A 25,194-nucleotide genomic window follows, 5' to 3' on the forward strand; every position below is an offset into this window, starting at 1 on the left:
TAACACCGTTACAAAAAAAGCAAACATCATTCTAGGATGTATTAGCAAGAGTGCTGTAAGCAAGACACAAGAAGTAATTCTTCCATGCTACTTCATGCTACTTGGGGGGGAGGGATAGCTCAGTGGTTTGAGCATTAGCCTGCTAAACCCAGGGTTGTGAGTTCAATCCTTGAGGGGGGCCATTTGGGGAACTGGGGTAAAAATCTGGGGATTGGTCCTGCCTTGAGCAGGGAGTTGGACTAGATGACCTTCTGAGGTTCCTTCCAATCCTAATATTCTATGATTCTATGCTGATTAGGCCTCAACTGGAGTATTGTGTCCAGTTCTGGGTGCCACATTTCAGGAAAGATGTGGACAAATTGGAGAAAGTCCAGAGAAGAGCAATAGAAATGATTAAAGGTCTAGAAAACATGATCTATGAAGGAAGATTGAAAAAAATGGATTTGTTTAGTCTGGAGAAGAGACGACAGAGTGGGGACATAAGAGTTTTCAAGTACATAAAAGGTTGCTACAAGGAGTAGAAAGAAAAATTGTTCTCTTTAACTTCTGAGGCTAGAACAAGAAGCAATGGGCTTAAACTGCATCAAGGGCGATTTAGATTGGACATTAGGAAAAACTTCCTAACTGTCAGGCTGGTTAAGCACTGGAATAAATTACCTAAGGAGGTTGTGGAATCTCCATCACTGGAGATTTTTAAGAACAGGTTAGACAAACACCTGTCAGGGGTGGTCTAGATAATATTTAGTCCTGCTATGAGTGCAGAGACTGGACTAGATGACCTCTCAAGGTCCCTTCCAGTCCTATGAGTCTGAGAATGAACTATCTTTTTTTTCCTCCCTACGTGGCAATCACATTTTGCCATTGTGGTTCCGACATGACCAGCAAATCATTTCATAGGCTGGAAATGAAGAAAAAGGAAGGGGAAAAATGAAGAAAAGGATAGCATATTCTCCAACCCGCCATGTTTTAATAAATTTCTTATAAATATGTAAGCATGTCACCATTTCAAGCCACATCAAATCGCTTCTAAAATCTGTATTTTAGAAACTGAAATGTGAATAATGTGAGTGGATTAGGGAATAATAAGTAAAAAAGATGTTGATGACATTGGATTACCAGACAGCTGGAGAATTTAAAATAGAGGGTGAGTGAGGCAGAAACAAAAGGTTCAGGATACTTTGGCCAGGTCCAGAGCAGTTTTTTTAATAGCCCCCCTCATATTGGAAAAATGTATTCGAGTTATCCCATCATCTGAGTTAATTTGTTTTTGAGGAATCAGATCATGGATAAGCCGTGATGCAGTGCAGAATCCATGAATGGGAACATCTGGACACCAAACTACTGGGATTGCCATGCTTTGTGGAGAGATGCCTGTGCAGAAGAAATGGAATGAAATGTAACAAATATGGGATTTTGCTGGCAGCTTTAATACATTTAAATGCATCCTCAGCTTTTGGGAAATGTCTTTGTTTTGGATGATATGTAAAAATGTCAAAAATCCTGTCTCCTGCCTCCCCTTCATTACACATGACAAGGAAGAGATTTCTCTGGCCATCTGAGGAGTAGGAACAAATAGGGATACATCTGGGCATGCTGAGCTTCAGACTGAGTATCCTTAAGGGGCACTGAGGAGTTAATTTTGAAACTGGCCTTTCTGTGGATTAACTGGGACAGCCTAATTCCTTTTGCCATTGAAAGGCAGGGTGGCATTAAGCACAGCTTTTTATCGAAGCATGTCTAGAGTCCAAATTGGAAGCCATAGCTTTTTCCAGTCCTGAATGTATGTGTGTTTTATTTTTAATAATTATATTATTTAAGTATTTACAGTGGGACCTACTGTATGTATAAGTAGGGGGAGACAGAGTTGTGAAGGAACTTAGAAGTGAGGACAAGAAACTTAAACTTTGTTGTTTAAAAGGGAGGAGCCAGTAAACGAGCTCTGATGATGCGAAAGTACGGTAACTGCAATGACTCATGGTAGCAAAAGCAATTATAATTGTTGCTGCTACCCCTATAATCCTCTTCCCATATGCTACACACACCTGGACTCCTCCCTTTATCTCTGGCATATGAAAAAAACACCACACACCACTACAACCAGATAATTGCATAATAGACTTTCCATTCTTGGCTTGACTTGCTATCAGCAATCAAACCCTCAGGTACATTAAGTCTTTTCCCTAATTTTCAGGCAAGAGGAAGAACATTTTTACATCCTGTTGTCTTAAGAGAAAATCCCGCATGCAGTACAGACTATCTCCAAAGAGGTGTCTCTTATAAGGCATAGGGTGGGGGATGGTCTGAGACGCTTTTCTGTCACTGCATTAACTTCCTTATTTGGTTGGTTTTCTTTCCTTTAGCTTTAGGGTTGAGTGCTTGTGTGAATAGCTGGAGTGAGAGACTGACCTGAACTAACGTGACTCACCTTCTAGCATAGAGAAGGTAGCTCTGTTGTCATGGCTGCTTAGTCAGGCCTTGATCTATCTGGTGAGACAGCCAATGAAAGTGCTGATTAGTCATGAATACTGGCTTTTGTGATGTGGAAACCTCTCCTTTTGGGACTTAGCTGAGGCCACCAATTCATTGTGTATCACACAAGTCAAACAGCTATAAGATGGCAACAATTTTCCATCATTCTTCATCTGGGCTGGATCTGAACCAGTGACTGAGGCGAAAGGCTCTGTATCCCATCGCCAGTCCAATAAGTCATTTTTACCTTGCTCGAGAGAGAGCTCTGAGTAGCTTTGTGATCATAGAAACTAAATGTGTTGCTCACCGTACATCAGGCCTCAAACAAATAATATTCACAGGGCAAAAAGGACCCAAGAGAATAATAGGCCAAAACTATGGCCATTGCAGAAGCATAAGATACATAAAGAGTCCTTCCAGCAGTCCACATTGGCTTAGTTAAGGGTGGGGAAGGTCATCTCTTATGGCAGTCTCCAACTTTGGAAAGACAACAAGGCCTGAATTATTAGTTATACTAAGGCCCCTTTATACCACAGTAAATTACTTCCACTTTAAGGTACCCTGAAGCTGTCAGAATTTGGCATAAATGAGGACCTAAGAACCTAAATTCCACTCCTGGCTGTACAGGATAAACAAAGAGCAACGGTAGCCACTCCAATGGGAGCTACAGTTAATTGAGTAGGTCAGTTTTTTCTATCTAGGTTAGGGGTCAGCTACCTCTGGCACACTGCTTGCCAGGATAAGCACCCTGGCGGGCCAGGCCAGTTTGTTTACCTGCCACTTCAGCAGGTTCGGTGGACTGTGGCTCCCACTGGCCATGGTTTGCCGTCTCAGGCCAATGGGGGTGGCAGGAAATGGGGCGGGTTGGGGGATGTGCTGGCCGTGGCTTCCCACCACCCCGATTGGCCTGGAACTGCAAACCATGGCCAGTGGGAGCCACAGTCCACCGAACCTGCTGACGTGGCAGGTAAACAAACTGGCCTGACCAGTCAGGTTGCTTATCCTGGCGAGCCGTGTGCCAGAGGTAGCTGACCCCTGGCCTAGGTTGTTATATTGGTGCCTATCACCATAGTATCTTAACACCCTGCAGAAACCAATTGGCCAGGCACAACATGGATTATCCTGTCAGGAAAATTATTTATTTATACAATGATTACACCCCACAGAGCTCCACAACTGAAAGAGAAAAACTGATAGTCTCCCCTTGTTGAGGCCAAGCTGCTGTTACTTTAAAGAAAATGTTTCTATCTGTGTTTGAAAAGGTTAACAGATTTATGTTCCACCCCGATGTCCTTTGGATGAGGGCTGAAGGGATTTCTGCAAAATAGGGTCGAAGGAGCCAAGAGCTTCAACACCCTCTGTTCTCAGTCAGAACGTTGAAATGATCAATAAATCGGCATGGCTGATCTCAGAGTCTGAGGATGTGATGTCTAAGAGGCACAAGCAGCCCCTTTAGGTAAGATGGAGCAAGTGAGTAAGTCCAGTAGCTCTGCAGCCAAACCCTAACGTGGATGCGAAGTCATATGGAGAGCCAACGTTGCGATTTTCAGTACAAGGATGATGTAATGATTGACTGCCATTCAAGTATGTAATCTACTCATCTGTTCACAATTTTGAATTACGGCTAAGGCAAAGTCTCTACTGGCAAGCCAGTAAAAAGAGGGTGAAAATTACAGGAACTGAATAAAGCCAAAGGCAGGGATCAGCATCTTGGCATCAGCCTCAGGGGACACTGGTTACTTGAAAAGGCAGTTCAAGGTTTAACATGACCCTGAGATTTTAAGGCACATTATTGGACTCTAAACAAAACATTCTTGAGGCCACTGCAGAGAGAGAGAGAGACACACACACACACCCCTATGTCTAGTTATTGCCCCATAAGAACAAGAGAAGCAACTATCCTGAGGATACGTAACCAAATCTGAATCCATACCACCCAGACAACGGCTTTGAACATGTACTCTTCTGTGGTGTTTGAACTCCACTTAAGAAAATTTAGAGTCATCCAGGGCCTGACCTTTAGTAAACCACAAAGGCAACCCGTAAACCACAAGGCTGGAATCAGCAAGAGAGGACAAGTCAAACTACCACAAACTTAAAACTGCAGCTGGTAATCAGGGATCTCGCAGATATGAGACACCAACAGCAGCTATTTAAGATCATTGGATGTTAAGCTGAATTCACTGTGGACTCTACTGAGATCATCACCCAAAAAGGGGAATAAAGCAGCGTGACATTTAATAGTGGTAAGTGGCTGACTTCACTGCTCAGTGGAAACAAAATATTTTTAAGTGTTATTTGCTGTAAAACCTTGAAATGATTCACCTTAAAATAAATAATTGCTCATGTGAATCTTAGAGAGGAAGACCCATGAAAAGCCTCTTGTGATTGCCTGCCCCAGACTGTGATTGCCTCCTACAATCTAAGCCAGGGCTTACTTGAATCAGAAACCCTGTTAAATCCAAGGTGCTGTTAGAAGCTGTGCTGATAATTTGGTAAGGAAGGCTATATCTACACTATGGACTTCACAGCAGCACAGCTGCAGAGGTGTAGCCGCTCTATGCTGGCATGAGAGAGGTCTCCTGCTGGCATAATTAAACCACCCCTAATGAGTGGTAGTAGCTATGTCGACAGGAGGGCATCTCCTGCCAACGTAGTGCTGTTTACACTAGCGCATTTGTCGGTGAAACTTGTTGGTCGGGGGGATGTTTTTTTCACCCACTGACCAACAAACATTTTACTGACATAAGTGCTAGTGTAGACAAAGACTGAATCGCCTCCCTGCAAATCAGGGCTTGAACCAATATCCTAGAGTAATATTATGGGAGCACAGTGCCATCTTTCCAATTGACACCTTGTACACTTGTGATCAAGGAAGATCTTTGGGCATGTTCACATGCTGTTTCAGTTGAATGGTGTATTTTCTACCACTCTGTGTTCTAAATGGAGTTGGTTTGAAAATAATATTTTTGCTGAAAATATATTTGTGAAAAAAGAATTGAAATTTCAAAATTTGGAAAAAATGTCATCCAGCTGCAACGGGCTATTGTTGTTCAGTGTTAAGCCCAGAGATAGCTGCATTTCTCTGTTGGGCGAAATGATTCAGTGTACCTCTCTGTGGTGTATCTTTATTATCCAGGTGAGGGAGAGAGCGATTACATTCCATTGTGATTTTTTTGCAGTGTTGTTGCAACCAGGTTGGTCTCAGTTTATTAGAAAGACAAGGTGGGTGAGATAATAGAATTTGGTCCAATAAAAGGTATTACCTCACCCTCCTTGTCTCTCTATTATGTTGTGAAGCATTTGTAATGATTTTATTGGCATGGGCTTGCAATGTCTGAATTACTGGGCTGCAGTGAAGCCACAAGAGAATTAGGCAGGTTATCCCAAACAAGCCCAGGAAAATCTTCTTTTTCCCCATCTCAGAACAGGTATTCTCAGTGGGCCTGATCAAAGTCTGTCAAAGTCAATGAAAATTCTCCCATCAATTTCATTGGGCTTTAGATCAGGTTTTACATAGATTCATGGATTTTTAGGGCCAGCAGGGCTCATTAGATCATCTTGTCTGGTCTCCTGTATAACACAGGCCATAGAATTCCAATATTGAGCCCAATAATTAAAGCATATCTTTCAGAAAGTCATCCAGGTATCCACTGAAGATGCCTTACAGATTTGGTATATATTGAAGAGAAAATCCATTTTGAGCTCTGTGAGAGTCTCATGGGAACTATAGTTTAAAACCCTTCACCTGTATGACTTGGTTCCTTCTGTACCATTAGTCCAATTGGAAAGAGCTCAGAGAAAGGGAGGGGGGAATAGTTAATACATTAGAAAATAAAGCTAAAATAGGTTTTCTACATGTAAAAAATCTTGCAACATTAAAGTTTGATATTTTGTGACTTTCTAGGTTAGAAGCAAGTAATGTGCATTGCATTGCAGAGTTGGGAATTTCCAATGGCTAAAAGACTCCCTTTGGGATCCTGGTCCTAAAACATGGCATAGTAACATAGATACCAGCTCAGATCCTCATGGTCCATTATGTATCTTGTCTCTGCCAGCAGCTGCTCTCAGGAGCTTCCAAGGAAGGTGTGAAACACCTGCAGTAGGCAGTTACTGTATAACCTACCCAGGAAGAAAACTTCCAGACCCCTGTGATGTTATTTACATTAGTTAAAGATTGAGCTATGGGCTGAAGCAGGAAGATTTATATCCCTTTGAAAAAAACCCTCCTACTTTTAATCTTTAGTATAATAACCCTGGATTTCTTTTTTATCCATTTAACTGTCCAATCATTTAAAAAGAAATCCTGTTAAGCTCTTGGCCTTAATATCCAAATCCTTTTGTCTGGTGGTTAAACACAACAAGCTTAATAACAACATAGTATTCGTTAGGGCCAAATTCTGTCTCTCACTCTGGTGAAAACCAGGAGTAATTCAGTTGAAGTCAGACTGGTATAAGCGAGAGAAAAATCAGATCCTGAGAGAGAGAATCATAGAATATCAAGATAGGAAGGGACCTCAGGAGGTCATCTAGTCCAACCCCCTGCTCAAAGCAGGACCAATTCCCAACTAAATCATCCCAGCCAGGGCTTTGTCAAACCTGACCTTAAAAACTTGTAAGGAAGGAGATTCCACCACCTCCCTAGGTAACTCATTCCAGTGCTTCACCACCCTTCTAGTGAAAAAGTTTTTCCTAATATCTAACCTAAACTTTCCCCAGAATAAGAGGTTTATTGGATCATTGTGAGCTTCTCATAGGCAACTTGCTAAGAAAACACTCCCTGCAAATAGCAGGGTGCCTTTGACTCTCTTCATTTGGCTTTATTCTGTAAAAATCAAGGGGGTGCTTACCAATTAACCTGAGCAATAACACACTTTATTGGACTGAGCCTAGAGTTGGAGGCCTGAAACCCCATCTCTGCCACTAATTCCTTGTTTGACCTTGTGAAGATCCTTTTACCTCTATAAGCGGAATTTACTACAGGTGTCTTCATCTATCTAATCTGAGTATTTATACCAAACTCATCACCATGTTAACAGAGTTTCTATTGACTTCAATTGAGTCAGACCCACTAACACAGACCGTTAGTTTGGCATCTGTACTGTCATCTCCAAAATGAGGACAATAATTCTTACCTACCTTCCGCACAAAGATGTGGTGGAAATTCATTAGTTAATGTTGGTAGAGTGTTTTAAAAATGTAAAGCACAATGAGAATTAGTATGCTGTGTGTGCTGAAGTCAACTATGCAAACCTCACCCCTAAACCTACTGTTGCTGTTGAAGGAACAATGGAGATGTATCTCCTGTATCTATATCAATGCCTATGGACGAGATCCTCAGTCGCTGCAGATCAATACTGTTTCACCCATTTCAGTGAAGTTACTAGGATCTGGTCTATACACCTCTACCTCTATGTAATACTGTCCTCAGGAGCTAAAAAATCTTACTGCATTATAAGTGAAACCGCTTTATATCGAACGTGCTTTGATCCACCAGAGTGCGCAGCCCCGCCCCCCTGGAGCGCTGCTTTACCGTGTTATATCTGAAATCGTGTTATATCGGGTCACATTATATTGAAGTAGAGGTGTATGTCTTTATGATACTAATTGTGAGAGAGAGAGAGAGAGTAAATGAGAGTTGAGCCATAAATATCATTGATGTGTCATAGACACTGGATATTTCTGGCTATCTAGATTTTTATACTGCGGCTATCACCATGGTATCTGAGTGCCTATTTCACTGATAGGTGATATGTGCTACCTTCTATATTTTTATTGTTAACTCTTACCTTTCTCCTTCACACATCCTATTCAGAAGAAGTCTTATTTTTCCTATGGTAAACCTCACCCACCTTTCAATGACTTATACAGGGTTCTGGTTGGAGATGACCAAAGATGTGGTAGAGCCATAGCTGAAAAATCTCCCCTGAAATAGTGAGATCGATGAGAAATATCATTTGGGTTTGGAGTTGCATAGTACTCACAGCTCTGCTCAGGGCCAGCCATGGGTTTTCACATACCGTATAGATATCCAGAGATAGTGGCCCAGTCACTACTGCCATTTGTATTGCTGCCAGTAGTATTTGATTTGACCCAATGGATTATGTGTTCCTTCTTATTCTATTGTTTTCAGAGCTACTGTGTTTGGGACATTCCAATACTGCTGTAAATCTGTTCAATTCTTTTCCAACATGTCACTCACAAAATATTCAGTGAGTGTTTCTCTAATACTGTCCAGATGAGCTGTGGATTCCAAGACAATGCTGATTTTGGTCTTATGCTTGTGCCTATATGCTACTGTTGGACTCAAGTTCATTCAGAGAAATCACTTTGGCTGGTATGCAGATTTATTTCTCTGCTTCTCCCGACTCCGAGCTGGGGCTGTTCAATTTTGCTAACTGTTGGTGGTGTTTAGGATCCTCTCATGGATGGTATCAGAGGGGTAGCCGTGTTAGTCTGGATCTGTAAAAGCAGCAAAGAATCCTGTGGCACCTTATAGACTGACAGACGTTTTAGAGCATGAGCTTTCATGGGTGAATACCCACTTCATCAGATGCATGTAGTGGAAATTTCCTGGGGCAGGTATATATATGCAAGCAAGCTAGAGATAACGAGGTTAGTTCAATCAAGGAGGATGAGGCCCTGCTTTAGCAGTTGAGGTGTGAAAACCAAGGGAGGAGAAACTGGTTTTGTAGTTGGCAAGCCATTCACAGTCTTTGTTTAATCCTGAGCTGATGGTGTCAAATTTGCTGATAAACTGAAGCTCAGCAGTTTCTCTTTGAAGTCTGGTCCTGAAGTTTTTTTGCTGCAGAATGGCCACCTTAAGGTCTGCTATAGTGTGGCCAGGGAGGTTGAAGTGTTCCCCTACAAGTTTTTGTATATTGCCATTCCTAATATCTGATTTGTGTCCATTTGTCCTTTTCCGTAGAGACTGTCCAGTTTGGCCGATGTACATAGCAGAAGGGCATTGCTGGCATATGATGGCATGTATTACATTGGTGGATGTGCAGGTGAATGAACCAGTGATGGTGTGGCTGATCTGTTTAGGTCCTGTGATGGTGTCGCTGGTGTAGATATGTGGGCAGAGTTGGCATCGAGGTTCGTTGCATGGATTGATTCCTGAGCTAGAGTTACTATGGTGCGGTGTGCAGTTACTGGGGAAAAGATGTTTCAGGTTGGCAGTTTTTCTGTGGGCGAGGACTGGCTTGCCACCCAAGGCTTGTGAAAGTGTGGGATCATTGTCCAGAATGAGTTGTAGATCCCTGATGATGCATTGGAGGAGTTTTAGCTGGGGACTGTATGTGATGGCCAGTGGAGTCTTGTTGGTTTCTTTTTGGGTTTGTCTTGCAGTAGGAGACTTCTGGGTACACGTCTGGCTCTGTTGATCTGTTTCCTTATTTCCTCATCGGTGCTTTCATGGATGGATTTAAATTATTGACATTACATTCTGAGGAAGCAGGAATTAATTTTTATTAGCCCTCATGATGGGCCAGCTGCTGCCATTGACTTCTGTGGGGGGAGGATTTTTATTTGCATTACACCAGCATCTTGAGATCCCAGCCAAGATCAGAGTCCTTTTGTGCTAGTCCCTGTACACATGTGGTAACAGATCAATTCTGCTGCAAAGAACTTACAAACGAAATAGACAAGACAGACAAAAAGTGGAAAAAAGGAGTCATTTTAAACCCCATTTCCAGGTGGAAAACTAGGGCACAGAGATTAATTGATTTACACAAGATCTCATAGGGACTTTGTAGCAGAACTAGGAATTGAAAACCGATCTCCTCGGCCAGTGCCATAACCACACATGACATGCATCTGAAGAAGTGGGTATTCAGCCACGAAAGCTCATGCTCCAAAACATCTGTTAGTCTATAAAGTGCCACAGGATTCTTTGCTGCTTTTACAGATCCAGACTAACACGGCTACCCCTCTGATACATAACCACAAGGCCTTCCTAGCTGACCTCAACCTTTGTAGCTTCAGTGGATAGCTATCCGACTGGAAATTAATAAATATTCTCTGGCAATCTCTGTGATGAAAGACTTCATTAAACTGAATTAGAAGTGGCATTATAGACAGCACAAGTCGGGATGACTATTGTTAGTAAAATGGAATGTGCCCAGCAACATTAAGACCATTGTTATAGGGTGCACGCAGCACTAGATCACCCCCTTACATCAGGGTGTAATGTCATTGGTATTCTCTGCTCTAGCACCTCCTGTAGGCCATCTGCCTCTCAGGGATGTTCCATGGCTCAGCCCTCTAGCCAAGATACAAAGTTCAAAACCCCTTCTAGGGTAACAAAAAGGTCTAACTGAAAGTCCAAATAAGCCAATAAGTCTTCCACCCTACTCAAGCTCCATTGAAGTGCTCTTACTGGCATTACCTCAGGCTCTGCCCAGGAAACTAACCCACTCTTGAAGAGTTCCTCTTTATTGCTTCTGGTGTAGCAGGTTTTCCCCCATTGCCTCCCTTCTCCAGGCACTTGAGCATCTTTCCCTAGGAATCTACCTGCTCCTTCTAGGCCCTGGCTCAGGGGTCCCTCTCACAGGCACTTGTCCTTCTCCTGAGGGTTTGTTCCTGTAGGAGAGTCCTGTCTTCTCTGCTGTCTCCTCCCTACTGAGCTCCCTCTGTCTACTTTTAAGGCCCAGCTGACCAGCAGCTCATCACCCTAGCTCTGTCCTTTCTGGCCAGGAGGCAAGTCATCACCTCACAGCAGTGGACAATGCAGCCATTGGTTTTTTTCAGTTGCTAATAACTTTTTTTAAGCATTTGGCATGACCTTTTCCATTTTGGGTGTTGGCTTGAGCCTGGATTTTGTTTGAAAATTTCAGTCAAAATGGATCATTCGTTTCCCGGAATAAAGTAGTAATGGGGGTGGGGAACCAATATCATTTTGCCCATGTTAAAAAATTCAGATGACTTTTGTTGACAATTCTGGTTGGTGGAGGTGGGGGAGGTAGTGAAGGGCAATTTGTCTTGGTGCCCTTTACTGTCCCTGTGAAAATCCATCCAAATCTTGCCAAGTTAACAGACACTGAAAAAAAAAGATCTTTGTGTGCACATGCTCAATAGAGACACATTGGGGCTTGGCAGCTGAATTTTCCAGAGTCTATCTGCACTGATCATGCTTTAGCTCAGGGTTGCAGGGGATGAGGAAGGTTTTCCCTGACATTGGTCCTCCCACTGTGATGATAAGCACAGGAAATGAATCTCTTGTGGGCTGTTAATACTGCTCTGCCTGTTGCCCAGACAGTGTGGAGGAGAAGGAGATGGCAGCCTGACTCAAATGCAAATGGGTGAGGAGTTGGCCTGTAGTGGTAAGGAAGGAGATTGAGACAAAAGGTTGAGGGGTTGGGAGGGAGCTGTTACAAAAAGCCTGGATAGGTGTGGAGGACTGAGATGAGAAGCTGGAGAGGGGACTAGGACAAGAAACCTGAGGGGGTTGGGAGGGTTTGGATCAGGATGAGGAGGTGAGGGACTGGGACATGGAGCTGAGGAGGGGAAACAGACTGGGACAAGGACAGCCTGGAGAGGCCAGAGTTGAAGGAGCCAGTCTTGGAAGGACGGGTTCAAGGATCTGTAACCATTAGAGAATTCTCCCCTCAGAGTCTGGACTAGAACCCTGCATTCCTCTGTTTGTTTGTTTGTTGAAAATCTAGGAAATTACATACAAAAAACTACATTAAAAGATTATTCAGGTTGCACAGTCAAGCACTCGGAAGTTAGGAAGTACCAGAATTAAGGCAGCCCGTGCAACTTTAATTTGGCCCCCCTTTGTGCTTATGCTTTAGCTACAGTCTTTAATTGTATGGTCACATACTATTTTCTCTGCAGATGCCCTGCATCACTCAGTGCACAGAATGGATGATGCTCACTTAGTGTGCATCACTTTGTTTTCTCTTCACGGAGCAGTGTGTGGCCCTAGGCCTCACTTGCTGTACACTATTCCAACCCTACTTGAATACAGAACGGTTCATTTTCTTCGAGCCCATTCGGTGGTGCTCTTCACTATTATATCTGAGTACTTCACAAACTTTAATGGATTTGCCTTCACAACACTTCTGTGGGAAAGAGAGCATGATATTATCGCTATTTTACAGATGGGAGACTGAGGCAGAGAGACATTAGAATCAAAAGTATCCACTAATCCTGGGGCCCAATCTGGGATATCTATGGTCCGATATTTCAGAGATAGAGAGACTAGTTTAAATTGGAACTGGGTGTCAACATCCCTCAGGCAGCATTGAAAATCTCAGCCTCAAAGTTTAGAATTGTTCCTTTTCAGTGAACAAGGGAAATTTTCAAATGTGCACATGCTGTACCAATATAAATTGAGGCCTGGAACAAATTCCAGCCCTTGTCCCTTTTCACTTTAGAGTCGAAGGAGTAAGGATGAGAATCCCAGCACACGCTAGAGGCATTAGCTAAATCTGACTCTGTGAAAAAAGGTGGAGGAAGAGAGAAATAGGGCAGATGTTCCAGACCTTCCTCCTATCCTTCATGACTCTGATGTCATTTCAAGGTGGTCCAGGCAAGGTGGAGAAAAGGAGATTTTTTTCATTAAAGGAATAGTTTAAGACCAAATAAATATTTGATGTGCAGTTCTCTGTTACAGCTGAGAAAACCTAGACAGGGGCTGATCTGAATCGACAAGAATGTGAATTAGGCAGAAATTTTAGTGTGTCGTTAGACAGTGGGAGGCAGCATGGGCTAGTGGATGGGGCACTGGACTAGGATTCAGGAGACTGGGATTCTCTTCTTGGCTCTGTCACTGCTACACTGGGTGGCTTTGTTTAAGACAGTTCTCTTCGCCATGCCACTGTTTCTCCTCCCACTATGTGTCTGTCTTGTCTGTTGAGATTGTAAACATCTTGGGGTAGGGGTTGCCTTCCCCTATATGCTTGTAGAACGCCAAGTGCCAGTGGGCCAGAAGGCCCCAATAGTATGGTAATATTACTACTATTTAGGGTTGCCACCCATCCAGTTTTCACCGAGACAGTCTGGGTTTCGGCTTGTGTCCGGGTGCCATTTGACAAGCCCCACATCCAGTTTTTTGGATCTGTGGCACCCTAAGCACAAGGAAGGAGGCAGCCCAGCAGCAGTCGCTGCCGCCATCACAGGGGTCAGGCTGCTCAACCTTCGGGGGGGGGGAAGAGGCAGAGAAGAGGGCAGGGTCTTGTGGGTCCACTTACCAACCATTAGGAAGGTGGCAACCCTACTACTACCTGCTTCTGCACCATTGTTAATGCTCCATATTTCTTTGCATTCCTCCAGGGTCTAGGTTCTACCCCAGGCACCTAAAATTAACTTCCTGATACGTGGTGGAATGACTCAGCAGAAAAGAGAATGCATAATTGTAGCCAGCAAGTTCACTTCCTTCTGGGTAAGTGTTTATAATACTCCTAAGTCTGGGCATGGAGTCCTACCTGCCCAAAGACACTCTCCCCCATAATTGCTTACCCGAAGCAGCAAGCCCTGTAATACTTCCCCTGAGCACCTGTGCAAAGGGAGGAGAAAGCTGAGCTGCAGTTAACTCCTTGTTCACCAGGGCTAGGCAGTACTCCTGCACGCTGTCACATGCACACCTTAAACAGAGGTTCTCATGTGACCATGGTACAGTGCCTAGCACAATGGAGTCCCAACTACAATATTAAAGTTAAACAATTAAAAATAGCAGCAAAGAATCCTGTGGCACCTTATAGACTAACAGACGTTTTGGAGCATGAGCTTTCGTGGGTGAATACCCACTTCCTCAGATACATGTAATGGCATGCATCTGAGGAAGTGGGTATTCACCCACGAAAGCTCATGCTCCAAAACGTCTGTTAGTCTATAAGGTGCCACAGGATTCTTTGCTGCTTTTACAGATCCAGACTAACACGGCTACCCTCTGATACTTGACACCAATTAAAAATAGTTTGCATGGAGATGGGCAAAGCTCATCAGTTGGTGTTTTGTTTTCCAAAATCAGGGGCTCAGTACACCTTGTCACTGTATATAAAAAAATAGTTGAACTGGAACTGATCCTAAACTAGAAGGCTGAAATCACTTGAAAGCAGGGCCGGCTCCTGGTTTTCTGCCGCCCCAAGCGGTCAAAAAAAAAAAAAAGGCCAAGGCAGCACAATTGCGCCGCTCCACTCTTTGGTGGCAGTTTGGCAGCAGGTCCTTTGCTCCGAGAGGGACTGAGGGACCCGCCGCCGAATTGCTGCCGAAGACCCAGATGTGCCTCGCCAATAGTGGCAAGAGGGCCGCCCCTTGGTATTGGCCGCCCCAAGCACCTGCTTCTTTAGCTGGTGCCTGGAGCCAGCCCTGCTTGAAAGGTAATTAGTGCCTAGATATCTAATAAAATGCCTTGAAGCTACGCCAGTTTGGACCAGCTGAGGATCTGGCCCCCTGATTTTACATTTAATACTTTTATTTTTTAACCTTCAGTCCTCTTTAATGTAATAATTTCTATATAGTGGAGGTATCCCTTCAAGGAATGAGTGTATTAAGAATGGCCAAATTATTATGACATTAAAGTCCTAGATAAATTCAGGCATCCTGATCCTCAGCTGGCTTAGATCAGCATAGCTTCCAGAGACTAGACGACAATTCTTCAAATGACAAATGGCACAATCCAAGATGAGTTCAAGTCCAACTATTCATACATATACACATAAAGTACCCAGATTAGGTCCCAGAGTAATCTCAAATGAAAATAGGCAGTTATAGGCTATCAGGAGAAAACTGTGCTAAATGGCTGACAGCTGTCTGTTTTTGATCCAGTCGGTTTGTGTAGGTCACAAATGGCTACTTAAGTTCTGAGGCAGACTCAGGTGTCTCGGAGCTTGACACATTCTGGTTAGGGTGCATTCCTCATCCAAGCTTTGACAGGGGAGCTGACTACTGTATATATCATGACTCTTCCATGCTTCCAGCTGGCCACGGTAGTGCTGGTATTGACTTCAGTGGCTGGATTTCAGATATGGTCATGGGCCGGGTGGGGGGGCTTAAAGGCTGCTCAACCTTGCTTCCCAGCTGAAGGAAATGGCCTGAGTTCTTTTGCAGAACAAGGAGAGAGAGATGAGTAAGTGAAATAAAATAAAGCAGTCCAACAATATCATTAAAAAAAGGATGTATCATATTGACTATGAGAACATGCGACTCAGACAGCCAGACGTGAAAATTCCTGTAAACCTCCAAATGCACACTTTAAACAGAATTCTTTTGGCTTCCCAGCATGGCTTAATTCTATGATTCCATGACTCATTGGAAAGCCAAATCCTTAGACCTAGTGCACCGAGACCCCGTAAACACTGGTTATCGATGCACACACAGAGGAAAAAGAAGTGTGTGAGGGGAAGACTTCCAGATTTTGTTGCCTTTTTTTCTTTCTAGAGGTTTTGTAAACATGTTTCTCTCTTCAAAAAAAAAAAAAAAAAAAGATTGGAGTGGAAGGGTTAACAGAGGTCATGTTAGTTTAAAAAATTATGGTTAACCTTACAAGTTGGGTTGCCTTAGGTCATAGTGATACAATTCCCTTCCCTTGTCCGGTGAACTAGTGGTTCACAAAAATTCCACTAACGTGGGGAAGGAAAGGGGCCTGCCAAGTCCCTGAGCAATACAGAACAGACTTACCTGTTTTTATACACTGCTTAACTAATTATTTTAAAAAGAACCAGCCAAGTTGGAACAACTACCTTTTTCTTCTCGAAGGAATATTTTCCCCAACTCCTCTTTTCCTTCCCTCCCCCCACTTCTTCTTCTTCTTTTTTTTTTTACTTCATTGCTTGGCTTGGCATTTGGAACAGGTTCTCGATACCTGACACCTCTTGAAAGTGTAGTTTGGCAAACAGGAATTGAGATCGGCTCCAAAAGGTCCCTGTGCTGGGGTTGCTGTGAAAACACCTGAGTGTCTCTTGTGCCGACAAGAACCAGACCCCATTCTACAGAAATAACTACCCCCTTCTCCCTTCCGTGTCCACCCCTGCAATCTCCTCAAAAATAAAATGCCAGCACTGTTCGTTTCAAGGAGTTTTAGGGGACTGTGAGGGGGATGAAAGCCATTTCAAAAAATCTTGGAGAAAGGGGGTTTCTCTTGCAGCACTTATTTTTGCTGTTAGTTTTCCCAAGCTCAGAATGAATTAAGAAGCTCCTAGCAATTAGAACAGAAAACTTCAAAGTGCAATCAGCAGTTCTTAACAGAATGTGGGTTTGGTTTTTTTGCTAATCCTGCTGCCTTTTCTGGGTTCATCTCTGCAGTGTGCATTTTCCAAGGCCGAGATGTTGGGCTGCTTTTCGACTGCACCATATAAAATAACAAACACGCAGTCTAAGGAAAACAATTTTTAAGACACGTGGAATCCACTTTAATGAAGAAAACAGTTAAAGGCATAAAAAACCCCATGTGCCAATGGCTAAACGTGCTGGAAGTGTGAACTGTTAAACCGCCAAAACTGTTAACACATCAAACTGCTGGACAAAAAAATAAAAAGAGAGCGAAACAGTTTTCTAACATGCGACCAACGTTGCCTTTGTTGTTCGCATTCCTGCTGACATAAAGTTTCCTGGTTTGTCCCTTGAGTCCAGAAATATAGCAAAAGCGGGAACATTAATTGTATCTGCCCTGATAAACTGCCCTCCCTGCTCATAGTGCTAAGCAGCCAAGAATAGCGCTGAGGAATGGGGAGCGGGGTTGCCCTTTTAGATTCAATGTAATGAGTAAACAAGGTGGTTGTTTTTTTAAAATGATCTAAAATTGCACTGGAATCTTTCTTGGAACTTTGGGGAAAAAAATCTTTCTTGGGAGTGGAAGGGAGCTGCTTGAATTTTCAAATCCTTCTGCACTTTGTGGTTTTATCTGGGGCTCATGCTCATATGTCCCAAGAGAGGCTGTTCTTGTGGTGTTTCTGGTCTCTCGCAGAGAAGAGCCTGTTCTTGTGAGGGGTCCAAAAGGAACAAGACTGATAAACTTCCAGACCTGCAGCTCTGCTGGCATCGTGGCACCTGGATCACTGCCTCATTTTGAAATACAGGAAACTAAAAATAAGTCCATTGAATTTAGCTTCATCTGAATCCTAACCTACCTGCTGTCCACAGCTTTTGTTTCCAGAGCTGGCTGACATTTTTCCATTGAAACATAATAAAATGTGGCTTTTTGTCAAAGCTGAACATTTTCACAGAAAAACTTCAGTCTCGATGAAATTTTCTGCTGTGTGGAAGAAGCCAAAACCTAAACATTTTTACAAAAACCTGAATGTTTTTAGCAAAAAAGTTTCTGAAAACCAAAAATGTTAACCGAACTTGGTTTTAAAAAATTGAAAATGTTTTTATTTTTAATTAAAAGACACTAAAAATTCAGGAGACATTTCAATGAAACAAACAAAGTATATTTTTTAAATTTCCTAAGAAGAATATTTTTGACCATCCCTGTTAGTTTCACAGAATTGCTTTTAAAATCAAAGCATCTGTCTGGGGCAGCTGCTCTGTTATGCACATGTGGCAGTTCCAGTAGGGAGGCTCTAAAGCAGCACTAGTGTGACCTTGGGAAGTCACTTCACCCCTCTGAGCCTCAGTTTCCCCCTCTGTAAACAGGTGATAATGTTCTAGGTCTACATACCAGCTGGGAGCAGTCTTTCAAGCATGGGTAGACAGATGTGTGCTAGCTGTGCTTGAGCTACCTTACCAAAAATAGCAGTGCAGAAGCTTGGGCTAGCTACCCAGGGTCATAAAGGGCTCAGGCTGCTATGTACTCAGGTGGCTAGCCCAACCTACCATCCGTGCCACCATGGCCACACTGTTATTTTTAGCACTGTAGCTTGAGCAGAGCTAGCTCATGTCTCTTTCCACACTGGGAAGCGTGCTCCCAGCTGCTGTGTGGACATACCCTCTATAATACCCTTTGAGATCGCCAGATGAAAAATGCCGTGTAAAAGCTAGGTGGTGTATTATTTTTATCATTATTCTAGAACAGCTGAGCTGCCACAGCACAGTCATGAGTGTCACAGGCTGTCTGGCCTTTCAAGGCAAGCTGGTTTGAGCTTTGCCTGGGCCCAGACAGTGGTCTCCTAGCTGAGTATGATGGAGACTTAATTATAATGACAAACTTCAGCTGCAGAGGATCAGAGAGAGGCCTCCTTTAGCAGTGCTGTGAGTGCAGTCAGAGGGCAATGACCCAGGAGACTGGAGCAAGAGGAGATCCCCAGGGAGAAGGCCAGAGCCGCAACTGGGGGGCAGGGTCGGAGCTGGAGCTATGGCTAGAGGTAATGCTGGGAGCTGAGCTGGGGCCATAGCAGAGCTGGGGGCAGAGTGGGGCTGGGTGGTGCTTCCTCCCTCTCCCCCTGGGGGTTGGCCCAGGCCTTGCCGTGCCCCCCTCAACATTCTTCCATGCCCCCTTAGGGAGGTGTTCCCCAGAGTTTGGAGACGATTGCACTAACCCCAACTAAAATGCTGGCACAGATCTGCCACTGCTCCCAAATGCTGGCTGCTTATCTTGCAATCAAACTCCACAACTTTTGAGTTGCTCACCATTAAAATCAACAATGTATGGGCCAAATACTGCTGTCAGTGACAAGGCAGTGAATCTGGGGAATGAATCTCTTGACCTCAATGGAATTACTTCAGATTTACACCATTGTTGAAGAGGGCAGAGTTTGTCTCATTGTGGCAAGTTTGCCTTTGTCATGTACAAAATTCACCATGTTGGAAGGGGATAGCACAAATTCAATTTTAAAGGATATGCCAAATCAATGTGCAGTTTATGGCACTCACTTCAGTTGCTTATGTGGCTGGAAAAGCTAGCGAAGTAAATCATTGATGGATTTTTCATAGTCTGGGGACTTAGGGCTTTTCACCATATACCTAGGTCTTGTACCCTGAAGGCTGCTGAGCATCCTCAACTCCCATTAACTTGGTTGAGCAGGGCTGTGGTGAAAGTCAACGAGTTCTTAGGAAAGGCTCAGCAAAGAGTTAGATCCTCTTTCTGTCACAGAAAATAATATGTATGTTCATGTGAGTGGGCCAACTCTCACTGATTTCAGCGGGATGAGGATTAAACCCCAAATGCTCCTGTCTTTGAGTTCAAAGCTTTGGAATTTTGCAAGAAGAGCATTTTTTTATTAGCACTATAATGGTCTGAGGGGCTGGGGCGGCTCTAGCTTTTTTGCTGCCCCACACACGGCAGGCAGGCTGCCTTCGGAGTCTTGCCTGCGGGAGGTCCCCGGTCCCGCGGATTTGGCATACCCACCGCCGAATTGCTGCTGAATCTGCGGGACCAGCGGACCTCCCTCAGGCATGCCACTGAAGGCTGCCTGACTGCTGCCCTTGCAGGGACTGGCAGGGCACCCCCCACGGCTTGACACCCCAGGCACGCACTTTGAGCGCTGATGCCTGGAACTGCCACTGCTGAGGGGCCATCTATCTTTCCAGATCATCTCAAGTCTAAATACCCTGTGACAACATATCCAGATTGTGCCTTTGAAGATAAGCTGTATAGTTTTATACTCTTGCTTATAGAATTATATAGGTTGGTTGAAAAATCCTCTAGAAAGGAGCTCATTCACTATTCATTGTTATAGTGTTTCAGAGTAATTTTAGTCAAATTCTATTGTATTAACCCCTTAACAAATTCTATGGAACTTTTCCGTAAGGAAAAATCTAAATTTTTCCAAATTAAACCATATATAGGCACACAAATCAAAATAGCCTGGTTTTCAGAGATGCTCACTGAAGTTATGAAGTTAAAGACTTCAACAGGAGGGTGGTGCCAGGCCACTTCTATATGGCTGCCAAATTTAAGGGCAATCCATATTACTCCAATGAGGGATCAAGACCTTAAAATTTAAGGCCTTAGTGAGCTATATTCCTGGAATTTTTAGAGCCAAAGGTTCAAATCCTGCCTGTGTCATCTTAGCTCCTCACTCTTCCAAGATGAGTAAACAGACATGGCAATTTGGCACGTGTCTGTCTGTCTTTCAAATAGAGGCAGCATACGGTATATCATATAAAGAGAGATAATAATAATTCTCTCTTGTCTTCTTAGATCGTGAGCTCTTCAGGGAAGTGATTGTCTCTTATTGTGTTTGCATAGCACCTAGTGCAACCTCAGCTGGTTCTCCCTAATGCTACTGTAATGCAAACAATGATTGCCCTCAAAGTTAACTACTGAAAGAGCAAGACTGATGGTATAAATTGGCATTTTTATCTTAAGGTTCTGATCTCTTAGGGTACATCTACACAGCCAGCAGCAGCCCATGGCAGCGAGTCTCAGGGCCCAGGTCGACAGACACCGTCTCATGGGGCTTGGATGACCTTGTTAAAAATAGCTGTGTAGACGTTGCGGCTTGGGCTCGGGCTCTGGAGCCTAGAGATCAGAGTGGGTTTCAGAGCTGAGCTCCAGCCAGAACTAAAATGTCTGCACAGCCCTTTTTAGCGCTGTAGCCCAACCTGAGCTCTGAGAATCATTACCGTGGGCAGCCGCTCACTGTGTGGATATATCATCAGTGGGGCTATATGAATTTGACTGAAAGATCAGGTCTTCCATGATCATTGTCTGGGCAAGGAGACTGCAATCTTTTATTATAGAGACTATGGGTCAACTCCATTGGTGTCACAAGTGTTGACAACTCCACTGAAATCAAGAACCGAACAGGTGACTGATGTTAGTCACGTTACTTAATGTGGGAATTGTTTAGATACTGAGATGATGAGGCTGGTATAAGAATCTATGTAGAACAGAATAAAATGGAGTTGAGTCCACTTATGCCAAATGTGAGCTAGGCTGTGTGTATTTAAATGAGAACAGCCCTCTCATTGTTGCTGCTGTCTTTCTATTCCGATGGGTTAATTAAACAACTCTTCATCCCATTAATGTTAGCTCACAGCAGAAGCAGCCCAAGCAGTTTACCCCCAAAATAAGCAGGTTTGCAATGCTATGAGTAAAAATAGATACTTAATATAGAGCACCTTCAACGTGACTGATTAAGATTTATGATGTCAAATTATGAAATTAGTGCAGCAGGTTTTTTCTCTGGTTGATTAGTCCAAGAATAGTTTACATTCCTAAAACTGGTCTCGATTACCTGTGTTTCTGGAGTAAGTGTCAAGTTTCTGGTAATAATCTTAAAATAAACAAAAACCTCATGTAAAGAAAACATGTACTGTGTGTCCTGACAACTTGTCATCTGTCGGCCGGCATCAGTAGGAAAATAACTTTTCCCGTGGTGAAGAAGAAAGGAGATTCATAGAGGTTAAGGACAGAAGGAACCTCTGGTCTGATGCCTGTATGTCACAGGCCCTTGAATTTCACCCAGTTATTCCTGTATTGAGCACAATAGTTTGTGTTTGACTAAAGCAAATCAAAGACTAAAGATAAGTCAAAGACTGTAAGCAAAGGCTAGCATGTGAAAAATACCAGTGCGTGTGCAATCTCTGATAGCTGTTGTGAGCTACCTCTGTCAGACTCTAGTGAGAATAACAAAATGGAGACTAAGAGTTTTTCAAAAGCAACCAGTGAATTCTGGGTGCCCCATTTGAGATGCCCTAAAGAGGGGGACCTGACTTTCAAAGGTGTATGATCAGCACTTTCTGAAAATTGGAGACTCTTTAAGGTCTTTGAAATTGGATACCCAAAAGTCACTAGTCACTTTTGAAAATCTTGACCAGTGTATTTTGGCAACACTGCATTAAATTGTCATGTTACTTGTTCTTCTGTTGTCTCTTTCCCATCGTTGCTTACAGCCAAGATATTCCTTTGCAAATAGAAGCTGATTTCCCTCTTATCCACTTACTCATTTTTCTGGTGCTTCCTATGGCCCAGTCCTGAGCTCCCCTAACTCTTGTTGAAGTCCATTCGAGATGAGGGTGCTCACCACTCGAGCTGGTTGGGGAATAATCATTTATTTCCTATGAAAATTTTAGACTAAAAAAAATCAGCAAAATTTTTCAGGTTTAATTAAAAAAAAAAGAAAAAAACCCCAAATGAAAACGTTTTGATCAGTCAAGCAACATTATTTGGTTTTACTGACATTTTTTCAATTTTTTGTTTTTGTTTTTTGTTGCTTCTCAATGAAAATCATGAAAAATATTGTTGAAACCCCGTGGTAATTTCTGTTTTGACGAAAAAGCCATTTTAATTAAAAACAAAAATCTTTTGAAGGAAAAATCTCAACTAGCTCTATCTAGCACCTTGCAAGACTGGACCCTTAGTGCCATAACAGTGGTTTCACAATCACTTCCATGGTGGTGAATAGTGATAAAATTACATCCTTTGTGATGAATTATGATGTCACAGAAACCACAGCTCTGAATTTTCCTTCTATGAAATGAAACAAAGCGGGCAAATACCATCCTTGAGTTTCTTATGACATTGGTAGAGTTATCTCAGGGATGAATTTGGCCCAATATCATTACGCAACTTTTGTTACTCACGTTTTCCTAGTTTTCTTTCCCTGTTGCTGTGAGAAAGAACCATGCAAACAGGAGAAACTGACATTACACGGTAAAGAAGGAAAGTGACTAGGCACAAAGAAAACTAATTTTTCTCCAGTCTTTTTCCATTATAGTAATCTTGGGTGTCAGTAGTAACAACAGGAGGTGGAAAAAAATCTGTCAGAGGGATGTGTGAGTTCTTAAATTGATGATGTCCTATTAAATAAAAAAAAGTAAGACTAAAACACGTAGCTACTCTTTCACTGCAAATAAATCACTTTTAGGATTATACACATGTATTTTTTACTAATTTCCATGTCCAAACCTTGCACAAACTCTCTGATTAGACTTTAGTCCTTTCACAGATATGGGGAGAGAAAAAAACCAAACTCAGGAGTTCTTCTTAATAACATTAGCTTTATAACTCATGCAGCTTGGGGACATAAAAAATCTCTCACCTGGGGTTTTTGTTTGTTGTTTCAGATTTACTGCCAGAAACTTGACACTTACTCCAGAAACAGAGATGAAGAAACTGATTTTAGCTGAGCAGTTTAAATTTAAGATCTGGAGGCTGCTTTCTATTTTTTATCTTTCTTTTTAAATGTAATTTATGTACGTCTGTGCACATGATTTAAATGGAGATCTTGTTGGTCATCAAAGTGGAATGTAGAAAACATCAGTATGTTTATATCTTGGCTTATAGACATTTAGGAACTTCTACTGATCGATCTTATCTATCAGGTCTAATTCCGATGCAGTTTCATCAGTGTAATAACGGTGTAAAACTGGAATCAGCCCCTGTTGTTCCCACCAACAACAATCTTGTTTTTAATAGGAAAAGGCAAGAGGCAGTGTTGTGTATAGTTGTTATAACAAGGACACTTGGTATCAGAACTTAACAGCTGAGGAATTTTTCAATTAATTGTTTTTCCATAAAATGCCAGTTTGTCAAAACTGTTCACAGGAAAGGGTCAGTTGGAACAAATTTCCAGTTTCCAAAAGAAAAAAAAAATTTGAAAAGTTTTAAAATTCTTGAAACATCCAGTTTTGACACTTCTGAAATGAAAAAAGTTACGGGGGTTTTGAGGTTGAAACAACTGTTTGCTTTGAAATGTAAGTTAATTTACAGTTTTTTTTTAAAAAAAGTTAAGTTGAAATCAAAACATTTTGAAGTTATCAAAACAAAAGGTTTTCCAGTTCAAGATGGGAAATTTTTTCCAAATCTTGAAAATTCTCACAGGGCGGGCAAACCATTTCTTGTCCAGCTCTAGTTCCCAGCTATGCCGCTGAGTTGCTGGATGCTCTTAGGCCAGTTGCTAAGATTAAAAAATTTCAAAAGTGGCACTTTAGTTTGGGGTGCCTCAAACTTTTTGAGTGCCCAGTTTGAGACCCTTTTAAAATTGAGGCACCCAAAGCTAGTGTTAATTTTTCTAACCTCTCTGCTTTGTTTCACTTGGGTAATAATACTCCTCTTTTTCACTGGGATAAAGTTGCTCATGTACCAGCAAAGGGTGGTGACGCCTAACTCAGCGCTGGGAGTTGTGGGTATGCCATGAATTATCATCCTTGTTGTAAATATCTCCCCAAGAACAGGCAGATTTCTCCAAGTTGACTGCAAATAGCTGTTCAGAAGCCTCTCCGGTTCCAAGTTAGAAAGAGTTATGTCTGGAAGGTTTCATTTTGGCTTTGAGAGAATAATTTTGTGTATTCCTTCATGTGCGAGAGCCGGGATGAAAGGCAACAGCAGTTCAAACTGTTTATTCCTTTCTTAGCAATAATGTTTAGGTTCATGAAAACCTTCCAAGATATATAGAGTTCCTCATGCTGAGTCAGGGCTCCTTCACTTATTGCTGCTGCTGCGCACTATGGGCCTTTATTATTATGATACCTCCATCCCATTCATACCATTATAGTTAGGGGACTCAGTGCTGTCACTATAAGCTCCTTATTTTTCAAGGCGTATAATTCAGCTGTAAAAAATGGCCCTGGGCTGAAACTTGGCACCTGAATACCAGAGAGGGGATTTTTGAGTTGGTTATTTTTTAAAGCAAGTTTTTAAAATATAATAATAATAATAATAAAATCAGTTCAGCCATATTATGTTGTAAAAATGCAGGAAAAAAATAGAAGTTTGTGGTTTCAGATGCCTTTTTCCAGGCTTCTCCTGTGTAACTCAAAGCCAGCTTTGTTTTTTAAACTAAAATTTTCCAGGCTATTAGTCCCTAACATGAACTTGTGCCTTTCAGCTTTTCTGTTTAAACACACGCAAAAGAAGAGCCGAGTTATTTCAGTTTGGAAAGTGGGTTGCTG

The 25,194-nt window shown here is 42.6% G+C and overlaps 1 long non-coding RNA gene across 1 annotated transcript; it reads left to right on the forward strand.

The window, feature by feature from the left end:
* The first annotated feature begins 4,647 nt into the window (after positions 1-4,647).
* On the forward strand, positions 4,648-16,932 carry LOC127049821 (uncharacterized). The gene is made up of 3 exons (XR_007774078.1): positions 4,648-4,715; positions 13,750-13,858; positions 16,720-16,932. It is a non-coding gene; the product is annotated as an uncharacterized LOC127049821 (long non-coding RNA).
* Positions 16,933-25,194: the final 8,262 nt, after the last annotated feature.

The sequence above is a fragment of the Gopherus flavomarginatus genome, chromosome 4 (assembly GCF_025201925.1).
Source record: "Gopherus flavomarginatus isolate rGopFla2 chromosome 4, rGopFla2.mat.asm, whole genome shotgun sequence".
In the NCBI taxonomy this organism is placed as follows: domain Eukaryota; kingdom Metazoa; phylum Chordata; order Testudines; family Testudinidae; genus Gopherus; species Gopherus flavomarginatus.